Here is a 19,689-nt window from a genome sequence, read left to right as displayed (position 1 = left end):
AAAGCCAAAAGAGAATCGAATTGTATATTTAAAACAAAGGGCCAACCTGGAATTCTATATTTGAAAAAAAAATCATAAAGTTGGAGAACTTATATTATTGGGATATGAAGTTTATTTTAAAGTTAAGGTAATTCAGGTAGTGTAGCTATTACATAAAAACAGGTGAATAGGTCAATGGGGAAAAATAGCCCAGGAATAAAACAGAAAGTCCAAAAACAGGCCCAAACACACACACTCATTTGATTTATGGCAAAAAGGCTGTTATGGGTTGAATTGAGTCCCCTCAAAAGAGATACTGAAGTCTTGACTCCTGGTACATCAGCGTGTGACCACTTTGGATATGGGGTGGATGCAGATGTAGTTAGTGAAGACAAGGACATCCAATACGACTGATGTCCTTATGAGAAGAATGACATTTGAGCAGAAAATGACGTGAAAATAGAGGCAATGATTGAAGTGATGCAACCACAAGCTATGGAAAGTCAAATTTTGCAGCAAACCTCCAGGAGTTACAAAGAGACAAGGAAGCATTCTCCACTGCAGGTTTCTGAGGAAGCACGGCCTTGTTGACAACTGGATTTTGGACTTCTAACCTCCAGAACTTTGAAAAAATAAATTTCTGTTGTTTTAAACTACATGGTTTGTGGCACTTTGTTACAGCAGCACTAGAAAATGGATGCAGTGCCATGGCAATGAAGTGGGAATAATGATCCTTCAATAAATAGTGACAGGCATAGTGAATATCCATTTTTTAATGTATCTTCATTTACACTACAGAGGATAAAAGTTTTACTGACAAAAGACAAAATTATATCTTAACATTGATGAGTGAAAATAATCAAATAGTCAATAAACACACGAGAAATACTTAATGTCATTAATTTTTAGAAAAATACAAACTAAGCCACAATGAGATTCTACAGCATATGCCTCAGATTTTAATTTGGGTAAAATTAAAAATAAGCCTGATAATATCAAGTGTGGGGATGAGGGCAGCTGGGACTCTCATTCACTGCTGATAGAATTGTAACTGTTACAGCCACCTTGGAAAATGATTAGGTAGTGTCTACTAAAGCAGAGCATATACATGTTCCAGTGATCCAGAAACTCCACTCTTAGGTATATACTCAAAAGAAATGCAAAACGTATATACCAAATTACATGCATAACAATGTTTATAGCGGCATTATTTCTAACACTTAAAAAAAAGATAAAAAATAAAAAACTAAAACCTATTTTCCCTACAGTAAAATGGATTTTTAAATTTTGTACAACAACATTAATGTAAATGAAATACTGCTACTTGAAGCAACAGGGAAGAATGTCAAAAACATAATGATTAGAGGCCTGGGACAGTGGCTCACGCTTGTAATCCCAGCGCTTTTGGAGGTGGAGGAGGGTGGCTCACCTGAGGTCAGGTGTTCGAGACCAGCCTGGCCAACATGGTGAAACCCTGTCTCTACCAAAAATACAAAAATTGGCCCAGTAAGGTGGTATGCGCCTGTAATCCCAGCTACTTGGGAAATTGAGGCAGGAGAATCATTCAAACCCAAAAGGCAGAGATTGCAGTAAGCCAAGATCATGGCACTGCACTCCAGCGTGGGGCAACAGGGCGAGACTCCATCTCAAAAAACAAACAAACAAAAAACAATGAATACATAAAGCTTAACAGGCAAGTTAGCTTATGATGATGGAAATCAAAATGATGATTATCTTAGGAAGAAGGTTACTGAGCTAAGGGTCACAGGGAGGCTTCTAGGATGCCAGCAACATTCTATCTCTTGACTCTGATGGTAATTCTATGTGTGTTCCCTTTATAAAATCCACCGAGCTGTTATCTTCTGATTTGCACACTACTTTTCTATATGTCTCTTATTCAAAGATAATGTTTACAAAAATAATACATGTGAATTAATTATCTTTTGCTCTGTAACAAATTATCTGGAATTGAACACATTTATTATCTCACAGTTTCTATGAGTCAAGAATCCAAGCATGATTTAACTGGGTCCTCACGCTCTGCGTTTCTCACGAGCTAGGGAAACCTTGAGGCTCCACCAGGAAGGATCTGCTTCCTAGCTCACTCATATGGATCCCCAGAGAGCAAATCTGAGGCTACGATGGTTGTCGGCAGGATTCAGTGTTTTGCAAGTTGCTGAACCGAGGCCTCAGTTCCTCAGGAGCTGGTTTTTTTCCCTCCACTCTTTGCCGTACAAGTGTCTCCATATAGCAAGTCAAAACATGGCAACAGAATGTGCCCACAAAAGAGGGTACTAGCAAGATGGAGCTCACGTTCCTCTGTAACTTAATTGTAGAACTGACACCCCATTGCTTTTGCCATGTTTTATTCATTAGAAGCAAGTCATTAGGTCCAACTCACACACAAAGGTGAGGATTACACAAGGGCATGGGTGCTAGGAGGCTGGGATCATTGGGAGTCATTTTAGAAGACTGCCTACCATAGTATGTTACCACTTGGAGCAAAGAACAACAACGAAATCTAAACAAGTATTTATGAGTGGCTGCCTTTCCCCGTACATTTCCCAGTGCACTGGATAAAGTCAGCCAGACAGAACTCTGTGTGAAGCAGAAAGGTCTCCATTCCTGCTTTACTTTGGTTGTATAGATGGAGTGATTGTGACTTTTAACTGACCACTGGTCTTCTCCCAAAAGAAATTAAATTATAAAGAGAAAAACTTATCCCCACATAAAAAGGGCAGAATACATTGTTTTAATGGGTTTTGAGGAGACTCTGCCCAGTAACAAATGTTCTTACTTATCCCACCACCCACTTGAAAAGCAAATGGCATTTGGGGAAAGAATGGTGTTGTCTGGCCTGTTGCAGGAAGCCTCATTTTATTGGAATGCAAGCATTGCTGTGGAATAGGGAAGAAGAGAATGAAAATGGGAAAATGGTCATCAGCAACTGCTTTTAATGGAAATGGTATGAGGGCCCCTCACTGTCTTCTACACGGTTTGACTCCATGATCCCCAGAGAGCAAATCTGAGGCTGCAATGAAAATACTTCATTTGAGAAAGCCTGGTCTGCAAGTTCTCTCTTCTTTGATGCTTCTTTGAGGGGGAATGTTTCCATTGTGTGTGGGTTTTTGATATGTAGCTTTGAAGAGAATACTAAATCATTCCATGAAAAGGTTGAATATTGTGCTCTTTGCTGAGTAAAGAGAGTTGTTGTTTTTGAGTAAGGCTGAAATCCCACTCAAAGTTCCCACTTATTCAGATCTGCCACTTTCTCAAGAAGCACATAAATGCACCCTGCCTTTTATTTACTTATTTACTTTCCATGGAAGACATGGCCATTCTATTGTTTAATGAGAACAGAAATGTAAGACTGAAAGAGACTAAAGCATGGAAATGCAAGTAAGATTTTTTGAAGAGTGAGGAAAAAAATTGAGGCAGGGATGAAATGTCTCTAGGCTAGAGGCAAGATGTACTGAAGTTGGAAATACTGGAGGCTGAAGTCTGCAAAGACCACACTCCATGCTAAATTCTCTCACTCCTAATGTGAGAAAATCCAGTGGAAATTACAGTATCATGTTAATGCACAGAAATTCAGTTAACCAGATCCTTCAAATAACTGGAATTGTCTGGTGCTCAGCACTACCAGGAACATAGTAAGAAAGCAAGTAAGAGCTTGACTTTGTTTATACAGCATGCTGTATGACACAGCCCAGCAAAAGGACTCTTGTTTTGTGTTTCCCAAACTTGGCTGAAAATCAAAATTACCTGCTGAGCTGTTTCCAACTTAGATTTCTACAACCTCATCTAAATATGCTACATCAGAATCGCTAGGAATGAGGTGTGTGAGCATCAGTGTTTAGACATTCAAGTGAGAAGTTTAAAAAGTGTTTTAGTAGAGGATGCAATCACACTTCCTCAGTGTAAAGCAAACAGGGGCTTCCAGATTACAGCGATAATCTAGGATCACAGACCTCCCGCCTAAGAGCCCCAGGAATGGAGGTAACATAGGAAATTTCAATTGTGCAGATAATTGCCTGAATCCTATTCATTTTATATACATGAGGTCCAAAGAAAATAGGGTCCCCTAATTACCAACCTTTTGCGGATAATTTCACAATTATTTATATGCCACTTAATGACATTTTGTTATGATCCTTAAAAGCTCCCTGTTTACTACTTTTTGTGTGATACATTTTAGTGCTTAAGCTGTCCAATAAATGGCACAATTAAACCCTCTGTAATTACACTTTCCATACAGCTGTCATCTCTGAGTGTCCCATTTCCAAGACTGTCTCTCTAAGTCTTCCACATGTGCCAGGCAATTGAAAATGAGGCAATTTTTAACTTTCCTAGAAATATTTATTTTTCAGCCTTTGGACTTCAATTTCTACTCCTCACAGTGATAATAGTAAAGGGTGGAAATATTTTCTTTCCTCGCACATTTCTGGGTACGTGGCTGAGGCCCCTTAGCAAAAGACAGATTCACAAAAGAAAAGCATACAAATTTATTCACTATACGTTTTCTGTGACACAGGAGGCTTCATAAAAAAATGAATCCCCAAATAAACAGGGAAACGCCTGTGTTTTTCAATGTTAAGTTTGATGAAGAAATGAGTAGTAAGGGAGACTTAAAATTGGACAAGGAAATTATAACCTAATGGTAATAAACTAGGGAGAACTTAGGAAGGTCTGTTTTTTCACATCTTCTTTGTGTCCCTGTGTCTTCAGAGATAAGAATTTTTCTTTCCTCTGCTATAGGGACAGCACCTCTTAAAGGAGAGTCTTATGACCTGCTTCAGAAGAGAAGGGCAGAGGAAGGTGAGGGTCAATGTGACCTTCCGTTTCTACTGTCTTCTCAAATGCCAAGGTAATGTGTCCTAAACTGCATCATTGGTTCGCTATCTCCAGGCTTGTGTCTGCTGGGCTGGGCTGGGCTGGACTGGAAGAAACTCTTGTCTCTTTCAAGGGAGTGGTAAGCCACAAGCACTCTGGGAAGCCTGTTCAGGAAGTCCTCCTTGATACCCATCAGGAAGATCTTCTTTCTGTCTAAACTAGATCACAAATACATTAAGGAAAGCCCATCTCATCTGGTTCTATCAAATAGCACTCATTCTCAAGAACTGCACTTGAATCATTTAAGCATATGAAAACAGTGTGGACAAAGGAACTTCCTTAAAGTCCTCATTCACATTCATTAACCACCAGATTTCTACCAACCAGTAGATTGTATTTTTCAATCAGTCTGAACAAAGTGGTATTCTGCATCACTGTTGATTCAAACGTGGAGCAATTTCACACATTAAGCCCAATATGGAAGATGCTTTCACACCGAGAACACATTACTCAGATCAGTTTCTCTTTAATTCAGCATCTGCACCAGCTTCAAAGGTATGGGCTACTTCTGTGCAGCTGCTCAACAAAAAGTAACAGAGGATATAGGTAACAGGCTCCATTATTTGCAAAACATTTTAATTAGGGTCCCCGTGCCTGATGTGATGGGTAAAGGTGAGGAACTTGGGAGTAGATGGATTTGGAGTCCTCATTTGCCATCTTCTTGCCAAGTATTCAAGGGAAGTAACTTGTTCTCTTTAAACCTTATTTTTATCATTTGTAAAACAGAAGCAATTAACGCACTGATTCTCAGTATTGTTATGAGAATACATCTAGAAGAATGTGACACTGCCAAGGATTATCAAAGGGTATGGAGTTGTAACTGCCCACTTGTTTGGTTTTCCAAGCATGCTAGTCTATGTTTAGTTCTTGTGACCAAATTGTTTCATTTTTCAAGATTTCCCTAGAAAATAGTTTATGCATGAATCATGGATCAGATGACAGGGTGGGATGCTGGAGATGTGGAAGTAAAAGTCACCTACCACTTTACTGGATGATTCTTTATTTAACCATATGTCCTCATTGTGAATCTGTCCTCTATTAACTACATTATTTATCAAATGTACGTTGAAGACTTGCTGTATGCCAGACACTGTCTTAATTCATGGGAAATGTCAATAATTAGAAACATATCCATGATGTATTGTACTGCATACATATTATATGGAACATGGTGAGAAACACAGGTAAGAAACAGCGGGTATTCAGTGCTATTTCACACAGAGAATTGTGAAAGTCTTCTCTGGTGATGTTGTATTAGAGCAGATTTCTGAATAAAAGTGAGAGTCACAGGGCTTTTAGGTAGAAGAGTATTTAAAGCAGAGGAAACAACAAGTGTGAATGTCTGAGTCAGGGATGTGTTTGGAGCCTTTGGGGAATAGCAAGGATGCCTGAGGCAAGGGGGTGGCTTCTAGGGAGAAAGGTCAGAGGAGTAGCTGGGGCCAAGCTGGGTAGGACCAAATAAAACTTTGTAAGGATGTTGGTTCTTACTCTAATGAGATGAGAAGCCACTAGGGGATTTTGAGCTGAAGAGTGGCGTGATCTGACTCACTTGTTGAAAAAACACTCTGGTTGCTGTGTGGGGAATGTTTGGAAGCTGGCAAGTTAGTTAGGAACCACTGTGTAATCTAGGCAAGGGATGATAGTGACTGAGAACGGGGTGGCGGTGGAGGAGGTGATGAGATGGTGTCAGGCTCTGAATGTCTTTCGAAGGCTAGACAGGATTTGCTGATAGTCAATAGGAAGTGTGAGAGAGAGACAGAGTCAGGGAAAACAGTGAATTTTAGCCAGAGAACTGGAAGTTTGAATTTACAATTTACTAAGATGGAAGGGCTGTGGTAAGTAGGTCTTTAAGACAGAGGGAGAAACAGGAGCTCCATTTTGGACATACCGAGTGTGAAGTGCCTGTCTCTATCCACATCAGGGAGAGTGGGCATTTGGATAGGTAAGTCCAGAGTTCAGCTGCAGAGCCTGAGTTGGATATGGGAACATGAGGTCTTTAGCATCTAGACACATTTAAAGCAAAGGGAGCAGATGAAATCAAGGGAGTAAGGACAGACAGAGAAGAGGTGATATCTAAGCATTTTTCTGTTTCTAGAATTCTATTTTGGTTTTAATTTAAAAAATCTTCAGAGAGCCATTACCATGTACTTAGAGACTCCTCCATCCAGTATAATACTTCTACCACACTGGCACAAGCCAAGTCCCCAACCTTAGGTCTCTTTCCTCCTTACTTGTTAAAGTATGCTCCAAACAGATACAACTGACCATTTTCTGAATCTTACCTTACACTTCCCTGCCTTAACACCATTGTATGTCTTATTTTTTTCACTGGGACAGACAACCCAAACATTGGTCTATGAGATACCGCCATTCTCCCAAGGCCCAGTTGAAATCCTACGTCTGTGGTAGAGCGACTCCTGCTCTGGCACAGCCAAGTCTGACCTCCTGATCGTTCTTAGTAACCACTCTATTCGTTTGTGCCCATGGCAGGTAGTACAGGATGGATTACTTGGCACTCACTTGCAGCCCTCTTCTGAGCGGCGTTTTTGTACTGAAGAAGCTGGAAGACTAAAAACATCCTTCTCACCCGTATAGTTTCCACCTATGATCTAGGTTCCTTGAGTGAGTGCTGGGGCTCACCTCAGACCTGGAAGGCAGAAGTGGCCGTTGTAAAGTAACATCTACACTCAGGGAGTCTAGATTTTATGGCAGAGGAATTTTATTCCCTGGAGGCACTGTGCAGAGTCCCTAGGATCTTACTTAGTGGTGCATGGGAGACAGTAGAGGCCACAACAGTGTGGTTTTCACTACGTGGTTTTGCAGTATTCCTGCACATTTCTCCTGGCTGTGCACCATCCCGCTGGGTTTCCCTGGGCTCTCTAGAAATTCTGCAAGCAACTTAATATTCTTTCATAACCGCTTTACTACTCAAAGTCGGTAGATTAGATTCTGATTTTTGCATTTAAACCTCTTGACCAATAAAATACCCTTTTAAATGTAGTTTAGCATCTTGCTACTTTTTTTTGTTTTGAGATGGAATTTTGCTCTTGTTGCCCAGGCTGGACTGCAATGGCGCAGTCTCGGCTCACTGCAACCTCCACCTCCCAGGTTCAAGCGATTCTTCTGCCTCAGCCTCCCAAGTAGCTGGAATTACAGGCATGCGCCACAACCCCCAGCTAATTTTGTGTTTATTTTTTTTTTGGTAGAGACAAGGTTTCTCCATGTTAGTCAGGCTGGTCTTGAACCCCCAACCTCAAGTGATACACCTGCCTTGGCCTCCCAAAGTGCTAGGATTACAGGCGTGAGCCACCATGCCCTCTTTGCTATATAACATGTTTTACTGCGTTTTTATTATTTTCTCTACTAGATTATATAATAACTCTTTTTAAGATAAGTGATAACTATATCAAACTCCCCTCCTTGTTCACAGTACGGCACCTGTATGTGAGGAGCCCCAGCAAAGTCACAGAAATGCTGCAAAGCATTTTAACACAGTGACATCTGTTGAACACTGAACAAACTACTATTATTGGATCATTTGGACCTATCTACCTAATAAAGAGTATTTTTTATTCACATTATAAAAAAATTACTGTGCACTCAGTAATCAATAAAGTTTCATACAACTCCTCTGTTCTAGATGAGCAATAGAAATAAATGTATGCCTCATCTTTACTTAGAGGAGACTCAGGAAGTATAGTCCTTTGGAGTTCAGGAATAAAGGGAAATTTGGCCCATATGGACACCAGTTAAGGCATGGAGGACTGAAAAATAGGACTTTATTTGGACTTAAACTAGGTAGCATCTCAAATGTAGTTTTAAAATTTTGATTTAAAATTATGGGAAATGCCCCAATACCCACTGTATCCAGAGGCTCTATACATCACTGACTGTGCATCACTAACACTGACTGTGCATCACTAACGTTGACTGTGCATCACTAACACTGACTGTGCATCACTAATGATGACTGTGCATCACTAACGGCTGACTGTGCATCACTAATGATGACTGTGCATCACTAACGCTGACTGTGCATCACTAACACTGTGCATCACTGACACCGTTTATCACTAGCAACTACTGTGCATCACTAACAACTGTGCATCACTAACACTGTGCATCACTAACGACTGTGCATCACTAACGCTGACTGTGCATCACTAATGACGACTGTGCATCACTGATGCTGACTGTTTATCACTAACAACTATTGTGCATCACTAACAACTGTGCATCACTAACACTGTGCACCACTAACGACGACTATGCATCACTAACACTGACTGTGCATCACTAACAATGACTGCATCACTAATGCTGACTGTGCATCACTAACACTGACTGTGCATCGCTAACACTGACTGTGCATCACTAACAGTGACTGTGCATCACCAACGACTGTGCATCACTATTGACTGTGCATCGCTAACACTCTTATAAGTAGCTCCTCTGAAGTCTTCTTGTCAGTTTCCTCTTTATTTCTCATGCTTCTGCATTGCAGCATTCTATTGGCTAAAATGAAACAAATGAACCCACGAGGAGGTCAAATATAGGCAGACAGCCTAGCTAAGGCTATGATGGAGATGAAAGGCTGTATTCTGATTGTTGGCATGCCAGCTTATATCTTCTGCCAAATGATATTTATACAGCTGAGTGGAGTATGCTAGTTTCATGTTCCTTCTACACAGGAGTCAGAGCCATTTTCTCAAGAGAAGGATCCTAAATGGAATGCATATGTTTTACAATACCCAAATGAGCTTCCTATTCTCAGATCCTTGAGCTCCTAAATACCACTGCTTCAGCTAAGCTGGTAGGTTCCTTTCTGGCCAGAACTCTGATTAGAATCCAAATTTTAGATGATTGTACTTCAGAATCAGATTTGAAGCATGTTGGGGTTTTGTAGTGTGTGAATTCAATTCATCATGGTTACTGAGGTTTAGGATTCCTCTGAAAGAACTAGAGTTAGTGTGAGGAGACATTTTATCAGACAGTTTGCAACTCTGCCAAGTTTTCCCAAGAGCTCAGTAACTGCGGTCCAAACCTGGGACCTCTTCCACGAAAAGCAGCAATTAGGCAGCTGAAACGCAACCCACCAAGTCAACTTGGATTTGCCTCATGGAAATGTGAGTCAGCATTCTCTGGGGAGCAGTAGCCTGGCCTGTGGGCCACGGTATACAGACAGAGAGTGTAAGGTATTGACTTGCAACTTCCATTTTATAGAAAGAAATCAAGTTACAAGCAAGTTGCTCTACTAATCAGAGGTCCCAAAGAGAAGAATATGTATGGCTGCTCTTGAAGCAATCAGTACAGAGCTCTCTCTCTCTCTCTCTCTTTCCCCCTCTCTCTTTTTCTCTCTCTCTTTTATTTGAGACGATCTTGCTCTGTCGCCCAGGCTGGAGTGCAATGGCAAAATCTTGGCTCACTGCAACCTCCGCCTCCCAGGTTCAACCGATTATCCCTGCCTCAGCCTCCCGAGTAACTGGGATTACAGGCGCCCACCACCATGCCCAGCTAATTTTTGTATTTTTAGTAGAGACGGGGTTTTGCCATATTGGCCAGGCTAGTCTCGAACCCCTGACCTCAGGTGATCCACATGCCTTGGCCTCCCAAAGTGCTGAGAATACAGGAGTGAGCCACCGTGCCTGGCCTCTCTCTATATATTTTTAAACACTCAATCTAACTTTCATTTAAAACTGAGAATTTTACTCGGGGCTGGAGCTGAAAAGAAGAGATGGTGGTGAGAAACACTGGAAATAGATTTTTTATTATAGTTGGAAAGAAATGAGTGTAATCTTATAGTGGCTCTCTCTTGTCTTCAGCTTTTTCAGAGCTGTGCAGAGCACATGATAACTGAGAAAACTGTAGAAGGTAAACCAAATGCTGTCTTTTTCCCTTGAGAATCAACATAGGGCTCACTCTTTGAGAGATAAAACATTCCATTTATAAGTATGCCTCCCTGTGGGAGAGGAAGAACATCAGTGACTCTTTATCAGCTAAAGATGTGGTGAGGACAGAATCTCAAAGAAAAGCAGAACCAAAACACACAAATGTTTGCTTCAGCAACCTTTTTCACCAATGCAGATGTAATATGTGTGTTGGTGATGTTTGCTGCTTTACTAAGGAGGTAGCCTCTCCTTACTTTGAAACACTGAAAGCAGCCTGACCTAAAATCATAAATAAAATACTGGACATGCCCCAAAGACCCTTGACAGGTGAGTGATGTCAATAATTCAAATGACCTGGCACTTGTTTTAATTTGAGGTCTTTCCCTCAGGCCCTCATTTCATCTGCCAGAGAATTACTCGTTTGTTAATGGCAGATTGTTTGAGGATGGAGAGCATGCTAGATGAGGAGTCATCAGATACAGGTGACTCATCTGCACTGTCATTAAGATAGGACATAGGAAGTTCAGTTCAACTCTTGCCAGTAACAAGACAGGGCAGAATGAAAATGTTTTCTAAAATCATTTCCAACGTGAACAATGTCTAAGCATTCACTCCCTTGGTTTTTACGCAATGACCCAGCCTCTTTCCAACTATCCCCTCACGTCATATCGTTATTCCTCCCCCCAGCACACACAGCCATGCACTATGCTCTGTGTATTCTTGTTTAAAGGCCAATTCAAACTCTGACATGATGCCTATAATTCATCTCATTGCTAACTGAGCTTAACAGATGTCTTTTGATTTTTCCACAAGACCTCAAAACAGCTGTCCAATATTGCAAACTAAATTAAAGATGTCAAACAATGAACAAATCACCTAAATGATTGGAAGAACTAACTAATGGATTGATTTGTTTCATCATTTAGCGGCAATGGTCCGATCAGCCTCCCTGTGCAGGCCTCTTGTCTAGAAAGGAAGGATTGGGAGAGGCAGCATGTAGCAGGGTGGGCCCAGCTGTGCATCTCGACTGCACTATTTAGAAGCTGCATGGCCTTGTGAAAGTTTTACACCATCACCTACCTGCAGTTTTTTCACATGGAAAGTGAAGATGATATTACATAACACAGAGGGTTGTTTAAACAAACTAATGTGTTTTGGGTACCTGGCACAATGCCAACTCACCTTTTTTCTCTCACCTTCCACCAGACTAAGAATTCCTTTTGCAGCAACCCTGACAAATGAGCATGGTACTTCCGGGAAAATTTCTCCAGGGTAGTGAAGCTCATTACCAGAGAGCCACCCAGACAGCAAGATGAAGCTTAACAAGGAATAAAAGAACAACCTCCCCTTGGATTCAAAATCAGCAACTGCAAAAATTTCAAGATAAAAAGACCTCCCTAATGATAAAGAAACACATACAGCAAAAACCTTCAGTTGACTCCATCTTATTTCAGCTATGGAATTTTAGAATTGGGTGTATGTGCCCCTGAGCGGTATTCTTTTCTTCGATATTTACAGAACCTGTTGGCCAACATGTTTCCAGAAACAGAGAACCACTCACGACTTTCTAATAAAGCTATTCCACATGTAGACAAACATATTCAATGTTAGTACTAAAATCTGTTCCTATTTCGAATTCTCATATCATGCCTTAACTCGTGTCTTTTGGAACAACTTGGACTGTTTATGTCTTAACCACAAACACCCTACCACATACTTGAAGAAGACTCCCATAGTTACAGAACTCAACTCTTTCCCAAATAAAATTTACCTTCACTTTTCCTTATGAGACATTGAAATCTATTATTCTTCCCTAGTAGGATGGAAGTTCTTTGAGTAAATATGAGGCATATGTGTCAAGGAAAAAGTGGATGTTTGCTTAAACAAAGAAGTGAGATCCTGGGAGAAGTCCAACATGTTACAATATTTACCCTGAAAGACACTCAGGCTTAAATAAAAATAAATCAAATATTTTAATCTTCTCTTAACTTATTTACCCAAATGTGACAATGAATTTTCATATATTACTTTGAAGTCATGATACACACAAGTCAAATATTGAATGCTGATTTTGAGTCATTGCAGGGCACCAAAATTGTGAGATCTTTCAGACCCCAAATAACATTACACAACCAAATGTTCCTGTAACACTTTTTTCTCACAGTCTTAAGTGGTACTCAAATATCAGTTACAAAGCAGAGAAAACAGCATCTTTTGCAAAGCATTGTCAAGTTCAAATATGCAATAATAGATGCAAAGACTTCCACCAATCTTTGAGAGCTGCAAGGTTGCTGAAAGCTTTCAGACAACCCCTGGCCTGAATCTACAGCCCAAATGCATCGCTGTAACATACAGTAAGTGGCTGTGGCATGATCAGTGAGGAGAGAGAGGACTCTGATAAGTCATTCTGAAGACATCCCAAAGAAGGAAACATGGAATGTGGGTGGGCACCCATCTTCTCCCTGACATGGGAGTTAAGCTGGCTCTGTGAATTGAGCCCTGCCTTCCTGCATGACGGCGTCTCTGGAGGCAAAGCAGCAAACTTCTGTAGGCTTCGTATTCCTCAGATATTCCTGGTAACCACCCCATGGTATGAAGAGTAGCAATGTGTCTGGTCTAAGTCAGGAAACTGACACCCTCAGTGCCACCACCGTTTCAGCTCAAGGGGTCCGTTGACCTCCTTCCCAGCACATCCTGATGGCCTCTGCAGAGATGGCAACCTCAGACTTTAATTCTGGATCCCCACCAATTTATAACTACAATTTCTTTTGCGTTTTTAATTGCAGATTTAAACTAGTGAAGATATTTCACTTCAAGGAAACCTAGGAAAACAAAAACAAAATCAGAAACAAAACCGAAACCATTCTTATGTAATTTACAAATTGGAATACATGCTTCATGATTCAGACACTGCTTGTTGGATCTTCCTTCTCTTTTTCTCTACTGATTCATCCAGAAGATCTCACTAATGGGCTTTCTAGAGGAGCAAAAACAAGTGTATACCACCTAAGATGACACATTTTAATTGGGAAATATAATCTTTTCCCTCTCACTTTTCCCCCTACCTATCAACCATAAGAAGCTTCCCATGTCTCAGAGTGAACATAATGTTCAGAAACTCAGCCAAAAGAAATATCATACTTCTATTCCTGAAAATAATGCTTTAAAATATCCAACTTTAGATAACCAAATGTCTATTGAGTATCTGTTACATACCAGGCATTGTTCAAAGTGCTGGGGATACAGGGAACAGAACAAAGAAAAATGTGTGTGTGGAATAATAAGTACTAAGGAAGAATGGGGAGGGAGATAGGACGTGCTGGGGAGAGTAAGATTGACCTACGGCAGCCAGGAAAGGCATCGGTGAGGAAAGACCTGAAGGAGGTGAGGGATTAATTCAAGCAGAGAAGGACATTTGAAGCAGAGGGAACAGCAAGTGCTAAGGGTTTCAGGCCACAAGGTGTCTGGAGGCTCAAAGAACAGGGTGGAGGTTGTGGCTGCAGCCAAGAGAACTGGGAAGATGCAGAAGAGAGGGAACCGGTTCCTGTGAGGCTTGTGGTTTACAGGAGGAATTTTGGCTTCTACACTCAGTGAAAAATGTAGACAGGGTTGTAAGCAGAAGAGCAGCGTGAACAAGATTTATCTTCCAACAGGATTATGCTAACTACTTTGGTGAAAGTATCTTGCAACTGGGAAATTATGGAAGCTCTGGGATAGAAGGCAGCTAAAATGATCTAGAAGGGATGGCAGCTTGGAGCAAGGGAGACCACCTTTTGGGAGGTATAAAGAAGTAGAATCCTAAATAGGTTTTTTGTTCGTTTGTTTGTTTTTTGTTCTTCTAAATAGGTTTTGATGTAAGAGTCAACAGATTTCCTGACAGATTAGATGTGGATTCTGAAAGAAGGAGAAGATTTAAGGAGGACTCCCAGACTTTTGCCCTGGGCAATCAGAAGAATGGAGTTGCCTTTAGCTAAGATAAGGAAAGCTGCAGGAATTTTGGAGTGGAAAGATATCAGTAGTTCAGTTTTGGACATATTAAAAGGTAAAAATACATTAAATCTATATTTTTCCTTGCTCTCTGACATACAAGCTTATCTCTCTTACACACACACACACACACACACGCACACACACACACACACACACACACGCACGGAGAGAGAGAGAGAGAGAGAGAGAGAGAGAGAGAGAGAGAGAGAGATTTCTACAATTTTCTACCACCCAGACTTAAGCTTTGAGAGCCCCTTGATTCCTGAAAAAAAAAAAAAAAATCACTCCCCTGCTGAATGAATCAGTTCCATGTGGTCTAGTTGCAGTGCTTCCATTATTGCTGGGCATGGCAATTTCTAACTCTCAAGGGCAGGTGAAGAGTAGGCTGAAATTTAACACTCAACAGAACATTTCCTAGTTCCTTATTATTCTAACATTAGTGGACAAACAACTTGGATATCAAACCTCTGAGAGCCAGATGACCCCTCTTAGGGAAAATGATAAACTGCTGACCATCAATTCTGGATTATTTTTGATTCCCTGAAACCTACAGCAGCATCACAAATGAAAGGGATGGAGACAGTCTACAAAATGCATATTAATAAAACTTATTGGCAGGGGATCGTCAGCTATTATCATAAGAGAATATCATTTATAATCCAATTCTTTCTTTACCAACCTATTCAATTATTCATTCAACACACACTTTAGGAGGACTTACTATATGGCTGGCACTGGGATACAAAAATATATTGCAGCCAGATCTTCCTTTCAAGGAACACAATACAGTAGGGGAGACAGGATGCAACCTAACAATATGATGCATGGTCAGAAAAGCATGTGAAGTTATGATGGGGATAGCAAGGTGAGAGGGACAGTTCTGCCTAGGTTGAAAGAGGAAGTGCTGCTTGGACTGAATTGTAGATAAAGAGTGAAAGTTCTGCAGTCAGGCCCAGGGAAGAGGAAGTGAGGGGGAGCATAATATAGTTTGGCTCTGTTTCCTGACCCAAATCTCATCTTGAATTGCACTCCCATAATTCCCACATGTTGTGGGAGGAACCTGGTAGGAGATAATTTGAATCATGGGGGCAGTTTCCCCCATACTGTTCTCATGGTAGTGAATAAGTCTCACAAGATCTGATGGTTTTCTCGGGGGTTTCTGGTTTTGCATCTTCTTCATTTTCTCTTGCTGCTGCCATGTAAGAAGTACCCTTTGCCTCCTGCCATCATGCTGAGGCCTCCCCAGCCATGTGGAACTGTAAGTCCAGTTAATCCTCTTTTTCTTCCCAGTCTCAGGGATATCTTTATCACCAACATGGAAATGGACTAATACAGTAAATTGGTACCAAGTATGGAGTGCTGCTGAAAAGATATCTAAAAATGTGGAAGTGAATTTGGAACTGGATAACTGGCAAAGTTTGGAAGAGTTTGGAGGTCTCAAAAGATGACAGACAAATTTGGGAAAGTTTGAATCTTCCAGGAAACTTGTTGAATAGCTTTGGCAAAAAAACTGATAATAATATGGACAATGAAATCCAGGCTGAGGTGGTCTCAGATGGAGATGAGGAATATGTTGGGAGCTAGGGCAAAGGTGACTCTTGTAATGTTTTAGCAAAAAGACTGATAGCATTTTGCCCCTGCCCTAGAGATTTGTGGAACTTTGAACCTGAGAGATGATTTAGAGAATCTGGCAAAAGAAATTTCTAAGCAGCAAAGCATTCAAGATTTGACTTGGGTGCTGTTAAAGGCATTCAGTTTTAAAAGGGAAACGCAGCATAAAAGTTCAGAAAATTTGCAGCCTGACGATGTGATAGAAAAGAAAATTCCATTTTCTGAGAAGAAATTCAAGCCAGCTGCAGATATGTGCATAAGTAAAAAGGAGACAAATGTTAATCCCCAAGACTATGGAGAAAATGTCTGAGGCCTTGTCAGAGACCTTTGTAGCAGACTCTCCCATCACAGACCCAGAGGTCTAGGAGGAAAATGTGGTTTTGTGGGCAGATCCAAGGGTCCCTGTGCTGTGTGCAGTCTAGGTGTTTGGTGCCCTGTGTCCCAGCCGCTCCAGCCATGGCTGAAAGGAGCCAAAGCAGAGCTCAGTCTGTGGTTTCAGAGGGTGCAAGCCCCATGCGTTGGAAGCTTTCATGTAGTGTTGAGCCTGCAGGTGCACAGAATTTAATAATTGTAGTTTGGGAACCTCTGCCTAGATCTCAGAAGATGTGTGGAAACAACTGGATGTCCAGGCAGAAGTTTGCTGCAGGGGTGGGCCTGTCATGGAGAACCTCTGCTAGGGCAATGCAGAAGGGAACTGTGGGATTGCAGCCCCCACACAGAGTCCCTACTGGGGCACTGCCTAGTGTAGCTGTGAGTAGAGGGCCACCATCCTCCAGACCCCAGAATAGCAGATCCACCTACAGCTTGCACTGTGTGCCTGGAAAAGCTTCAGACACTCAACACAAGCCTGTGAAGGCAGACAGGAGGAAGTCTGTACCCTGCAAAGCCACAGGGGCAGAGCTTCCCAAGACCATGGGAACCCACCTCTTACAACAGTATGACCTGGATGTGAGACCTGGAGTCAAAGGAGAACATTTTGAAGCTTCAAGATTTGACTGCTGCACTGGATTTCAGACGTGCATGGGGCCTGTAGCCCCTTTGCTTTGGCCAATTTCTCCCATTTGGAATGGATGTATTTACCCAATACCTGTACCACCATTATGTCTAGGAAGTAACTAGCTCACTTTTGATTTTACATGCTCATAGGTGGAACTTACTTGCTTTGTCCCAGATGAGCCTTTGGGCTGTGGACTTTTGGGTTAATGCTGAAATGATTTAAGGCTTTGGGAGCCTGTTGGGAAGACATGATTGATTTTGAGATGTGAGAACATGAGATTTGGAGGGGCCAGGGGCAGAATGATATGGTTTGGCTCTGTGTCCCCACCCAAATCTCATCTTGAATTGTATTCCCATAATTCCCGCGTGTTGTGGGAAGAACACAGTGGGAGATACTTTGAATCATCTGGGCGATTTTCCCCACACTGTTCTCATGGCAGTGAATAAGTCTCATGAGATATGATGACTTTATCATGGGTTTCTGCTTTTGTATCTTCCTCATTTTCTCTTCCTGCTGCCATGTAAGGAGTGCCTTTCACCTCCTGCCGTGATTCTGAGGTCTCCCCAGCCATGTGGAGCTGTAAGTTCAATTAAACCTCTTTTTTTCTTCCCCATCTTGGGTACATCTTTATCAGCATAATGAAAATGGACAAATACAGGGCACATTTCTGTGAGAGGGAACAGTTTGAACAAAGAACAAAGCTCTGGGCACATTGGCAAGCCTGCAAACTAGTCCATAGGAAGCAGTAGGAGGCAACAGGGAAAATGGCAAGAGATGAGGCTGACAAGGTGGCAGAGACCAGCTTTCCAAGGCTCTGGTTTGTATCTAGTTTGAGTTTACCCTATAAGCAAAGAGGAACCATTGGAGGCTTTTAAATAAATTTCATGATTAGATTTGCCTGTTAGGAAAAACATTGTGGTAGAGGGACAGGAGATGCACAGGATGTAAGAACACGTGTCAGACCTTCGGGCCCTTTGGATTGATGCCACAGATCTTAAAGTATAAACAATGTTTAAAGGTTTTCTTTTTCCTTTCAAATATACTGTAGGTTAATTAAGATAGTTCTGGTGGGGCACAGAGGCCCACACCTGTAATCCCAGCACTTTAGGAGGCCAAGGCAGGTGGCTCACTGGAGCCAAGAGTTCAAGACCAGCCTGGGCAACATGGCAAAACACCATCTCTACAAAAAAAAAAAATGCAAAAATTAGCTAGGCATAGTGTTGTGCAACTGTGGACCCAGCTACCACTACTCAGAAGATGGGAGGATCCCTTGAATGGGTCTAGAAAGTATAAACTGCAGTGACCTATGATTATACCACTTCACTCCAGTCTGGGCAACATAGTGAGACTTTGTCTCAAAAGAAAAAATAAAGATAGTTCTTAGCAAATTGGTCCATGTGGACATTTATACTTGTACAGTTGTGTTTGCCTAATAGTATTTGACTGTTGTCTGTTTTCACTGACACTGAGCAAACCTTGAATAAAAAACTTTTACATGTTTGTCTATACCCTAAGAAAATGAATATGAAAGTTTAAGGAATATTTTGGAAGTTTACACTATCTGATTCTTTTTATTCTGGAAGCTATTCAGTGCAACTCATGTACTTCACTGCCTAAATTCATTTCAAGAAATTTGTATTTAGAAAGGTTTTATTGTTAATAAAGACAAAAACAAAGGGAAATTTAAGTTCTCTCTTAAAGGCACAGTATACTTGAGGGAGAGAAAGGACATTAAGAAGTCTTCTGGAATAACTGGTTTGACAAATACCAGGTGACTGTATAGTGCAACATTTCAAAGAAATGAAAAAAAAGAAGTTCACATATCATTGAAAAATTTTGAACATGTCAGAAACATTGTCAAAAATAGTAATACACTGGGCATGGTGGCCTTGTGTTTTCTTTGATAAACTTCTCTTTGCATTTCTTCACTGCTTTCCTCTTCCTGAAAATGAATTCCAAGCCACATCTCTTATTTGTATCAAGGGAGAAGCCTCTACAGTGTCATCATTCCTGCTTTTACAAGAATTCTAAGGCCAAGTTTGTGGATTAATTTATAATGAGAGAGAAAAAAGGAACTCTAAAGCAGGGTTATCTGGATTCTGCATGCTACTGAAGACCACCACGCATTTCTGTTCTATACTCAAGCCATGCAAGGGGGAAGCTATAAAACCTACTACTTGCTGCCTCTACAATTCTCTGCAATTGTCAGACAAAAGACTACAGGAGATATGTGACTGAGGAAGCAGCAGAGAAAAGGTGTTCTTTTCCTTATTACACCTAACCAACATTAATTTAAATCTCTTAAAGAGAATATATGGATGATCCAGACAC

The sequence above is a fragment of the Sapajus apella genome, unplaced genomic scaffold (assembly GCF_009761245.1).
Source record: "Sapajus apella isolate SASKATOON/1434 unplaced genomic scaffold, GSC_monkey_1.0 scaffold6, whole genome shotgun sequence".
Lineage (NCBI taxonomy): Eukaryota > Metazoa > Chordata > Mammalia > Primates > Cebidae > Sapajus > Sapajus apella.
This window is presented reverse-complemented; position numbering follows the sequence as displayed.